This window comes from Salvelinus sp. IW2-2015, linkage group LG14 (assembly GCF_002910315.2).
Source record: "Salvelinus sp. IW2-2015 linkage group LG14, ASM291031v2, whole genome shotgun sequence".
NCBI lineage: Eukaryota > Metazoa > Chordata > Actinopteri > Salmoniformes > Salmonidae > Salvelinus > Salvelinus sp. IW2-2015.
Genome location: NC_036854.1, coordinates 25,881,158 through 25,893,477, shown reverse-complemented (window position 1 = coordinate 25,893,477; position 12,320 = coordinate 25,881,158). Strand labels below are relative to the sequence as shown.

The window sequence follows — 12,320 nt, the reverse complement described above, 5'->3', positions numbered from 1 at the left end:
GGAGAAGCAATGAAGAGAGCGCACTTTAATCTAAATAATAGAATGTTAAATTACTAGAGTAGAGAGCGACACGTAACTTATATCAGTTCGTAGGGAAAGCGCCCTGAAATAAAACAAAAACTAATACTAGATAGTAAGTTTCAGAAGAACGAGATGAAGCATAAAGCAGAGAAGTTAATAAAGAAGAACAATAGATCTGAGATCTCACAATCTCTATAAAACTCAATAAATCTAGATATTAGGTCAATGAATGATAAGAAAGATGCAACGAATGAAGTGAAAAAAAGACTAACCTGAACCGTTCGAACAATAGAATGCTAGTTCGATCCTTCTATAACCTCTAACTATTTAGTTCCTTGCCGAGAGGGCAGCAGCTTTGAACTTCTTCACTGGGGTTTATAAATGATAAATGGATCCCCATTAGTTCCTGTCCAGACAGCAGCTACTCTTCCTGGGGTTTATTATGGATCCGCATTAGTTCCTGTCAAGACAGCAGCTACTCTTCCTGGGGTTTATTAAGGATCCCCATTAGTCCCTGCCAAGGCTGCAGCTACTCTTCCTGGTGTCCAGCTAAATTAAGGCAGTTATATACAATTAAAACAACATTACATTTCACAATAGATTTCACAACACATGAAGTGTGTTCCCTCAGGCCACAACTCTCCTACCACATATCTACAACACAGAATCTGTGTGTACGTGTGTGTGTGGAGTGCATATGAAATCGTGTATGTGTATGCATGTGTCTGTGTCTCTTCACAGTCCCCGGTGTTGCATAATGTGTATTTTTATCTGTTTAGAAAAAATCTGATTCTACTGCTTGCATCAGTTACTTGATGTGGAATAGAGTTCCATGTAGTCATGGCTCTATGTAGTRCTGTGTGCCTCCCATAGTCTGTTCTGGACTTGGGGACTGTGAAGAGACCTCTGGTGGCATGTCTTGTGGGGTATGMRTGGGTGTCTGAGCTGTGTGCTAGTAGTTTAAACAGACAGCTTGGTGCATTCAACATGTCAATACCTCTCACAAATACAAGTAGTGATGTGATTGGCCGCCRTTTTACAGGCTCCTAACCAACTGTGCTATTTTGTGTGTATTTTTTTCGCATTGTTTGTAACTTATTTTGTACATAATGCTGCTACTACCGTCTCTTATGACCGAAAAGAGCTTCTGGTTATCAGAACAGCGAATACTCACTTTGAACTGGACAAAGATTTTTCCAGACCAGGCCCAAATCCCTGTCATTCGCTTAAAGAAAAGACAGAGAAAAAGGGTGAGGAGCGCAGGGTGCCTTGTAAGAATTTGCAGATGAGTAGGTAAACCACCACTACCCTCCGTATTATTGGCCAACGTGCATTGGAAAACAAACTGGGCGATCTACGATTAAGACTATCCTACCAACGGTACATTAAAAACGGTAATATCTTATGCTTCATGGAGACGTGGCTGAACGACGACATGGATAATATAGAGCTGGCTGGCTTCTCCGTGCATCGTGCAGTACAGAGCAGCTACATCTGGTAAGACAAGGAGCGGGGSTGTGTGTCAATTTGTCAATAACAGCTGGTGCGCGATATCTAATATTAAAGAAGTCTGGAGGTATTGCTCGCCTGAGGTAGAGTACCTTATGATAAGATGTAGACTGCACTATCTACCAAGACAGTTCTCATCTGTATTATTCGTAGCCGTCTATTTACCACCACAAAACGAAGCTGGCACTAAAACCACTCTCAACTAACTCTATAAGGCCATAAGCAAAGAAGAAAATGATCACCCAGAAGTGGCGCTCCTAGTGGCTGGGGACTTTAATGCAGGCAAACTTAAATCAGTTTTACCAAATTTGTACCAGCACATCACATGTGCAACCAGAGGGAAAAAAAACTCTAGACCACCTTTACTCCACACACAGAGACTCATACAAAGCTCTCCCTCACCCTCCATTTGGAAAATCTGACCATAATTCCATCCTCCTGATTCTTGCTTACAAGCTAAAACTAAAGCAGGAAGTACAAGTAACTCGCTCAATATGGAAGTGGTCAGATGACACGGATGCTACGCTACAGGACTGTTTTGCTAGCACAGACTGGAATATGTTCAGGAATTCATCCAATGGCACGGAGGGGTATATCACCTCAGTCACCGGCTTCATCAATAAGTGCAACATCCGGCTAGAGCTGCCGCTTTCAAGGAACGGAACACTAATCCGGACGCTTATAAGAAATCCCACTATGCCTTCAGACGAACTATCAAACAAGCAAAGCGTGAATACAGGATTAAGATTGAATCCTACTACACCGGCTCTGACGCCTTTCGGATTTGGCTGGGCTTGAAAACTATTACGGACTACAAAGGGAAACCCAGCCACAAGCTGCCCAGTGACACGAGCGTACCAGACGAGCTAAATGCCTTTTATGCTCGCTTCGAGGCAAGCAACACTGAAGCATGTATGAAAGCACCAGCTGTTCTGGACGACTGTGTGATGACGCTCTCCACAGCCGATGTGAGCAAGACCTATACACAGGTCATCATTCACAAAGCCGTAGGGGCCAGGCAGATTACCAGAACGTGTAGTCAAAGCATGCGCGGACCAACAGGCAAGTGTATTCACTGACATTTTCAACCTCTCCCTGACTGAGTCTGTAATACCTACATGTTTCAAACAGACCACCATAGTCCCTGTGCCCAAGAAAGCAAAGGTAACCTGCCTAAATGATTACCGCCCCATAGCACTCACGTCGGTAGCCATGAAGTGCTTTGAAAGGCTGGTCATGGCTCACATTAACACTCTCATGCCGGAAACCCTAGACCCACTCCAAWTTCCACCGCCTCAACAGATCCACGGATGACGCAATCTCAATCGCACTCCACACTGCCCTTTCCCACCTGTACAAAAGGAACACCTATGTGAGAATGCTGTTCMGTGTTCAATAACATAGTACACACAAAGCTCATCACTAAGCTAAGGACCCTGGGACTAAACAACTCCCTCTGCAACTGGATCCTGGACTTAGTAACAGGCTGTCCCCATGTGGTAAGGGTATGCAACAACACATCTGCCACGCTGATCCTCAACACTGGGGTCCCTCATGGGTGCGTGCTTAGTCCCATCCTGTACTCCCTGTTCACCCACGACTGCGTGGCCAAGAACGACTCCAACACCATCATTAAGTTTGCTGATGACAGCCTATAGGGAGGAGGTCAGAGACCTGGCAGTGAGGTGCCAGGACAACAACCTCTCCCTCAATGTGAGCAAGACAAAGGAGCTGATCTTGGACTACAGGAAAAGGCGGGCCGAACAGGCCTTCATTAACATCGACGGGGCTGAAGTGGAGCGGGTCTAGAGCTTCAAGTTCCTTGGTGTCCACATCACCAACAAACTATCATGGTCCAAACACACCAAGACAGTTGTGAAGAGGTCATGACAACACCTTTTCTCCCCCAGGAGACTGTTTATTATCTATGCATAGTCACTTTACAAATTACCTCGACTATTTATTTATTTTATTTTATTTCACCTTTATTTAACCAGGTAGGCCAGTTGAGAACAACTAACCTCTACCTCCGCACATTGACTCGGTACCGGTACCCCCAGTATATAGCCGTTATTATTATGTAATTTTCTTGTGTTACTTTTTTATTTTATTATTTTTGTTTACTTGAGTTCATTTAGTAAATATTTTCTTAACTCTATTTCTTGACCTGTATTGTTGGTTAAGGGCTTGTAAGTAAGCATTTCACGGTAAGGTCTACACTTGTAGTCACCAGTTGTATTTGATTTGATTTGATAAAGTCAATCTCTCCTCTACATTGAGTGAAGATATGTTGACAGAGTGTCACGTTCGTTATAATAACTGGACCAAAGCGCAGCGTGATCTGGGTTCCACATCTTTTTATTTCTAAGTGAAACTCACAGCAAAACAAAACAATAAATCTCAAACGAACCGTGAAGCTAATAATAGTGCTAACAGGCAACCATCCATAGCACAAAGGGGAAATGGCTGCCTAAATATGATCCCCAATCAGAGACAACGATAAACTGCTGCCTCTGATTGGGAACCATACCAGGCCAACATAGACATATACTGTAATTACCTAGATGACCCACCCTAGTCACACCCCGACCTAACCAACGTAGAGAATAAAAAGCTCTCTATGCTCAGGGCGTGACACAGAGGCATTCAGGGGAGATAGAGGGACATAAATTAGGTTACTTACATTATGACTGCCAACGCCCCAAGAACAATGTACATTTGACACAGCATTACGACAACTCAGCGACACAATAGTAGGGATTATCTGAGCAGAGCTTGGTTCACCGATAAGTCACCGTCTCAATGCAGCCTCAATGACTTTGTGCCAAAGGGATAGAGGAAAAATAACTTGTTTAGAGGGAAGAATATTTCCTTATTGTGCTGTATTACTGTCCAAGCGGCTGACATCTGGCAGAGCAGTTTTGAAAGGGAATTACTGGCTCCTGGCAAGAAAAAGTGAATATGTCTGAAAAAAAACAACAACACAGAAGTCATAGCCATCAATCAATCAATAGCTTTCACTTTTCACAATGTATAGTCAAGATAGCTTAGCAAAGCAATGAGCAACTGAGATGAGATGAACCGGACCAAACAGTGTCTAAATGCCTCCAGTACAGTCCATGATAAGGCATGTTTTGTGAGCCTCTCTCCAGGAAACTGGGACAGAGCACTCAGGGGGCTTGGAGCTCTAGAAAGGTCTGCAAAACGAATAAATCAATGGTAAGAAAAATGGTGACAGATCGAGAGGTTTTATGCTGTGAGAGGACAGTGCTTGGATCTTTACGAAGATGGGAGGCGAGGGAGCATTGAGGACAACCCAGATGAGAGAAAGGCCTGGGTGGGTTTACCAAGGGTCACGAAAGCATCCGAAAACAGCGGGACACTGACAGCTCCCGGCGGCCCAACTCTCCAGAACCCACACACATTACTAAATAAATCAACTTCAGACTGGGGGTGCGTGGGCGGGCGTCTGTGCCCAAACATGCCAAGTCATGTAGCACTCGTAGCAGCCTGCCCCTGGAACCCAGCGTGGAGAGCGAAGCGGCATGACCTCCCATTGTTCAGTCAACAAGCTGTGAGCTATTGAAATACGCCAGCCCAACTGAACACAATGGGTTTGTTTGAGGGCATTGGGGAAAACAAAACAAGGCAAAAATGAAGGGGGCCCAGACAGAAAGAGAGAGAGAAGGGGGGGAGGGTGGTGGAGTAGAGGGGAGATATTGGTAAACCATAAGTTAGGGCTTTCTAGGCCAGCAACAAGAAGAGCAGTGAACTTTTAGATGACTTTGCCTGAAGTTTTATAATTGTGGCCCTCTTTCCATCCATCCATCCCTCTCTCTCTGTCTCTCTCTCTTTCTCTGGCTCCTAGCGTACTCTATGGCTCTGTCTGACCCAGATTACTACTGCTGCTGCTGTTTCTGTGGGCAGAGGTTCTCAGTGTGTGTGTATGTACCATGCCATCTATATATATATCCCTGTCATGGTTCAGCTGAACAGGCAGCATCCTACAGGGTCAGTGAGGCTGGCTGTCCGAGTCGGAGAGAGATAATGTCCTTCTGAATGTGTACGGACAGTGGTGACACAATCACCACATCCATCTCAGTCTCTAACACGACCCAGTAACATTCTGTTCTGCCCATCTCAGTCTCTAACACGACGCCAGTATCATTTCTGTTATGCCATCTCAGTCTTACGAGTTAGGTGATATGCTGTTCTGCCCATCTCCAGTCTCTAACTTAGACCCAGTAACATTTCTATCGTTTCTAGCCTGCTCGTCGCTCTGACTGCGAGTACATTCTGTTCTACCATCTCACGTTCTAACACGACCCAGTACATTCTGTAGCCACTCAGTCTTCTAAACGATGATATGAAGAGATTGCTGTCATCGGTAGTCTCTAACACGACCTCAGTATCATCTGTTTTGTCATCTACGTCTCTAAGACGACTCAGGTGATTCATCTGTTTGCCCATTTCAGTCTCTAATCACGACTCTAGTGACTGTTTGTCCACTAGGTCTGCTACACGACCCATGTTAACGATCGCTGTTGTGCATCTCAGTCTCTAACAGTGACCCATAGTGACCTTCTGTTCTTGCCATCCTCAGTCCTAATCACAGTAGCCACGTAAATCTTGTCTCGGCCCATGGTAGTCTCAACCGAGCCATGTAACATTGCTGTTCTGTCCATTCAGTCTCGACCACGACCAGTAACATTTGCTGTTGTCATCCTAGTCTGGTGAAACTATCAGTCACATTCTGTTTCTGCTCCTTATCTCGGAGTGCTCTAACACGACCATCAGTCGACAGTTCTTTCTTCCATCTCAGTCTCTAACACACCCGCAGTAATTCTGTTTCTGCCCATACTTCAGCTTCTAACACGACCACGTGAACTGATTCTTTTCGCCCCATCACTCAGTCTCTACACGACCGTACATTCTGCTTCTGTCCCATCTCTCAGTCTCTCATACGACCAGTGAACATTCTGTTCGCCATGTCGAGTCTCTTAACGACCAGTGAGCATTTGTTCTGCCCTCTCGTCTCTACACGACAGTAACATTCTGTTCTGTCCATCTCAGTCTCTAACACGACCCAGTAACATTCTGTTCTGTCCATCTCAGTCTCTAACACGACCCAGTAACATTAATGTGCAGTAGACACTGGAAGTAAAACAGTACATTAGAGATCCTTTCAATGTGTTCCATTTCAAATGGATGTTCTGTGACATCTGAATAGTGTTAGACTAAGCTGCAGCTATAAAGGACTTGGCTGACTGCTGTCCCTGTCTCTGTCCCTGTCTCTGTCCCTGTCTCTGTCCATGTCCCTGTCTCTGTCCATGTCCCTGACTGCTGTCCCTGTCTCTGTCCATGTCCCTGTCCATGTCCCTGTCTCTGTCCCTTTCTCTGTCCATGTCCGCTGTCTCTGTCCATTTGTCCTGACTGCTGTCCCTGTCCCTGTCTCTGTCCATGTCCCTGTCTCTGTCCCATGTCCCTGTACATGTTCCCTGACTGCTGTCCCTGTCTCTGTTCCATGTCCCTGTACATGTCCCTGTCTCTGTCCATGTCCCTGTACATGTCCATGTCCCTGTACATGTCCCTGTCTCTGTCCATGTCCCTGTACATGTCCCTGTCTCTGGTCCATGTCCCCTGTCCTCTGTCCATGTCCCTGTACATGTCCCTGTCTGCCCTGTCCATGTCCCTGTACATGTCCCTGTCTCTGTCCATGTCCCTTTCTCTGTCCATGTCCCTGTCCATGTCCCTGTACATGTCCTGTCTCTTGTCCCTTTTCTCTGTCCATGTCCCTGTACATGTCCCTGTCTCTGTCCATGTCCCTGTCTCTGTACATGTCCCTGTCCATGTCCCTGTACATGTCACTTATGACAATTAGACACCTGGACAAGTTAAATGCACCTCAATAGGACTCAAATGAAAATGAGAAAAGTGGGTGCTAAGCACTAACTTCCACACGACACATAATCCATGTAGAAATATTCATTATTCAGCCCAATATTTTTAGCCCGACTTAGTGTGGGGACAGAATATTTTAAATGAGACTGGGTGGTAGGGAAGGCAGAGCAAAACAAAATGACAGAGCAGTGGAAATGTCAGGTTTAGCCTCAGCTAGCTCCACAGTGTTGTCCTCCAGCTGACCCCAGGTTTTCCCCGCTCATTATTCCCAATCGGAGCTCAGCATGCTGGGTACACACGCTACCAAGACAGGGCGAGGGACAAGGGCAGCACCACAGGGGGAACCTCCAAAAAAGATTGATTCGGGGGATATATCTACGGCCAACAGATGGTACGGAACATGGATTTAACTTGACGTGGTGCAGACGTCTGAAACGACTGAAACATCTGATAAACTTTGACATTTTGTCCTTTTAACAACGCAAAATATAAAATAGAACTACAACATAGTAAATTCTAATATCAAACCCCCAAAAAATTTAACAAAAAGAGCTTAAACCACATAAATTGATGAACATAGAAGAGTTGTATTTTGTGGTCAGACAGGATGACACATCCGGTCCACAGCTGCAGGGTCTTGACCAGTCGTTAGATCACAGCTCTGGGTTTTTTAATTGCTACAGTCTGTCGCCCTGCAGCTTTTCAGGTCAATCCCTCTGGAATATCCCCCCAGACAGACAGACACGCACACACACAGACATACACAGACACACAGACACATGCACACAGACACGCACACACACACACACAGTCAGAACTAAGCTGAATGCTGTGCCATATGTGTGTGTGTGCGTGTCTGAGTGTGTGTGTGCGTGTCTGTGTGTGCGTGTCTGTGTGTGCGCGTGTCTGTGTGTGTGCGTGTCTGTGTGTGTGCGTGTCTGTGTGTATGTGACATTGTTGCCATCCCTAGCATTGAATGCAAAGGAAGCCAGCCAGCATTTGACCTCTCTTGATTAAAAAAATTATAAAATGAATAGCCAATCAGTGGTCAGCTAAACTGAGCAAGCTCAGCTGTGAATGGTCCTGGTGCACCAAAAAAAAGTGTCAAGGGAAGCCAGTTTGAATCTGGCTTCACACTAATCACATCACATCAAAAGCAAAACGTAATTGACAGAATTGTTGCATCTCGTTGTGTCGTTGTTCTCCGGTGGCTAGCTAGCTAAAATGGTCCCTTTCCTAAATTAGCCATGGATGGAGATTTCATGCCATTATTTCATGCCATTCTGTCACACCTCCTTTTCATAGCATTAAACACGGAACAGTCACTGAGTTACTGAGGGCCTGTTTGGAAACGATAGTGTCCCCTTCCCCATCTCATCTCTGTTACAATTCCCTGTCCCACAGGAAGACAACACGTTCCATCTCCCTGTCCCACAGTAAGACAACACGTTACATCCCCCTGTCCCACAGTATAGTACACCACCAACCATTTTGAGAAGCTCTAAATGTGGATTTAATGTCATTGAGATGAGGGATCAGAACTTTACATGTGGAAATGGCAGAAGATGAAAGAGCTGGCTTCCACTACAGAGGACATCAATGAGGAATGAGGATACACTGGTGTGCTTTCCCAACCTACGGGATTAAAGGCAGATCATGAATATGTAGAGGCTTTAGCCACATTTCTTCACATTTCTTGTTTGTACGTTATTAGGATGAAAAGAGCTTCAGGCTTTGGTGTGTGTTCACAAGTTTTACAGTGGGGAGGCAGAGCAGGCAGCAGAGAGGATAGCGGAGCAGGGAGGTACAGCAGGCAGTGGAGAGGATAGTGGAGCAGGGAGGTACAGCAGGCAGTGGAGAGGATAGCGGAGCAGGGAGGTACAGCAGGCAGTGGAGAGGATAGTGGAGCAGGGAGGTACAGCAGACAGTGGAGAGGATAGTGGAGCAGGGAGGTACAGCAGGCAGTGCAGAGGATAGTGGAGCAGGGAGGTACAGCAGGCAGTGCAGAGGATAGTGGAGCAGGGAGGTAGAGGAGGACCGTCCCTCCTCATTAAGCACATCTGCTGTGAGGCCATCCAGCCGCTGCTGCAGCCCCCAGCTGTAAGTAGGGCAGCCTGTCCCATATAGCTGGAACTAGAGATCTCCCCCCGGAGTGGAGACAGAGAGAAGCCGGCCAAGAGGCCACACAGCAGCACTAGCCAGGCGCCCTGCTTCGCTCAGCAGAGAACATGAGAGAACTCCAGTCTCATGAGAGGAGAGGAGAGGGTAAGAACAGGTTGATCTAACCTTTTAATTTGACCCCTTTTTCACCCCAATTTCGTGGTTTCCAATTGGTAGTAATTGGTACAGTCTTGTCTCATCGCTGCAATTCCCGTATGGACTCGGGAGAGGCGAAGGTCGAGAGCCATGTGTCCTCTGAAACACAACCCAACCAAGTCGCACTGCTTCTTGACACAATGCCCGCTTAACCCGGAAGCCAGCCACACCAATGTGTCGGGAGGAAACACTGCGCACCTGGCGACCGTGTCAGCATGCACTGCGCCCGGCCCACCACAGGAGTCCTTAGCGTGCGATGGGACAAGGACATCTCTGCCTGGCCAAACACTCCCCTAACCCAGACGACGGTAGGCCAATTGTGCGCCGCCCCATGGGTCTCCCGGTCGCGGCCGGCTGCAACAGAGCCTGGACTCGAACCAGGATCTCTAGTGGCACAGCTAGCACTAGAGATGCAGTGCCTTAGACCACCGCGCCACTCGGGAGGCCCTCGGTGTGAGTAAAGTTACATGACAAAAAGAAGGGTACAGCTCTTCTAAGTGTACAAAGGCTGTTAGACAAGTACATTAAAACAGTTCCCTGTACTGTATCAGTAGGAAAGCCAAGTGAGTTTTTGTGGTAATCACTATTTTCCTATATCGGTCTCCCGTCTCTCTTGTGTTTCTAAAGGACCTTGATTAATGATCAAGTCTCCTGCCCTCATTAATAAGTCGAGGAAACATTCATCTTCAGAAACATTATTCCTCAACCAGAGCACTTAATTGCAGTTAAAACTATGCCCCATTTCAATAAGCTAATGCTTTTAATCAAAGTGCTGTTTGTGAACGAGACAAAACATGGAAGGTTAAGACGTAGGTCCGTTACCGTTAATTCTCTGACCTCTACAAAAGAAAAGCTAAAAAGCCCTGTTATGTAATCAGAGAAGCAGTTCCAGCCACCACCAGGCTTCTGAAACAGTGGCATTTCTACTGTTCTCTCATCTTTCAATAAAAGGACAAAAAGAGTAATAGGTTGAGTGAATTAACATTTCAACTTTGGTCATAGAAGTGGGGGGGGGGCATAACATTCCAAACAACCTACCCAAACGCTCGGAGGCGTCCGCATGGTACTAAAGCACCCCGTTACCTTGTTGTGTATCACATACCACTGATAATWCTGGATGGGGACAAAAATGCTATTTCAGAATGTGGTGGGGCATGTCCCCCCTGTCCCCAGTCACACCAGCTTTCGCTTTGTCTCCCCCTCCTGTCCAGCTCAAGCGTTCGGTGTCGCCGGCCTTCTAGCTGCTGCCGAACCTGCTGCGGGAAAACGCCCTTCACTCATCAACCCCGGACTTGTCTCGTCATCATTACACACACCTGGTTCCAATCCCCAGTCTGTCACTGTATATATACTCCCTCTGTCATTTGTCTTTGTCGGTCATTGTAAATGTTACTTGTTAACCTGAGAATTTCCTGAGTATAGTGCTTTAATAAATTCAGTCGTTCTAAACCTGCGACTGCCTACTCATCTCTACACATGTTCCACGCCCCTGCATTTCATGATACAGTTGACGTCGGAAGTTTACATACACCTTAGCCAAATACATTTAAACTCAGTTTTTCACAATTCCTGACATTTAATCCAAGTAAAAATTCCCTGTCTTAGGTCAGTTAGGATCACCACTTGATTTTAAGAATATGAAATGTCAGAATAATAGTAGAGAGAATTGTTTATTTCAGCTTTTATTTCTTTCATCACATTCCCAGTGGGTCAGAAGTTTACATACACTCAATTAGTATTTGGTAGCCATTCCTTTAAATTGTTTAACTTGGGTCAAACGTTTTGGGTAGCCATCTACAAGCTTCCCACAATAAGTGGGTGAAGTGGCGTGCAGTTTTGGCCCATTCCTCCTGACAGAGCTGGTGTAACTGAGTCAGGTTTGTAGGCCTACTTGCTCGCCACACTTTTTCAGTTCTGCCCACAAATTTTCTATGGGATTGAGATCAGGGCTTTGTGATGGCCACTCCAATACTTGACTTGTTTTGTCCTTAAGCCATTTTGCCACAACTTTGGAAGTATGCTGGGTCATTGTCCATTTGGAAGACCCATTTGCGACAAGCTTTAACTTCCTGACTGATGTCCTGAGATGTTGTTTCAATATATCCACATAATTTTCCTGCCTCATTGATGCCATCTATTTGTGAAGTGGCAGCAGTCCCTCCTGCAGCAAAGCACCCCCACAACATGATGCTGCCACCTCCGTGCTACTTCGTTTGGGATGTGTGTTTTTCGGCTTGCAAGGCCTCCCCTTTTCTCCAAACATAACGATGGTCATTATGGACAAACATTTCTATTTTTTGTTTCCTCAGATCAGAGGACATTTCTCCAAAATGTACCATCTTTGTCCCATGTGCAGTTGCAAACCGTAGTCTGGCTTTTTTATGGCGGTTTTGGAGCATGCCTTCTTCCTTGTCAGCGGCCTTTCAGGTTATAGTCGATACAGGGCTCGTTTTTACTGTGGATATAGATACTTTTGTACACCGTGTTTCCTCCAGCATCTTCACAGGCTCCTTTGCTGTTGTTCTGGATTGATTTGCACTTTTCGCACAACGTGTCTCCTTATCTCTCTCTTT

General features: G+C 46.0%; 1 protein-coding gene across 1 annotated transcript in view; it reads right to left on the bottom strand.

The window, feature by feature from the left end:
• LOC111972755 (microtubule-associated protein 4) overlaps nt 1-12,320 on the bottom strand; it is a 171,365-nt gene that overhangs the window by 106,138 nt on the left and 52,907 nt on the right. The window lies entirely within an intron of this gene.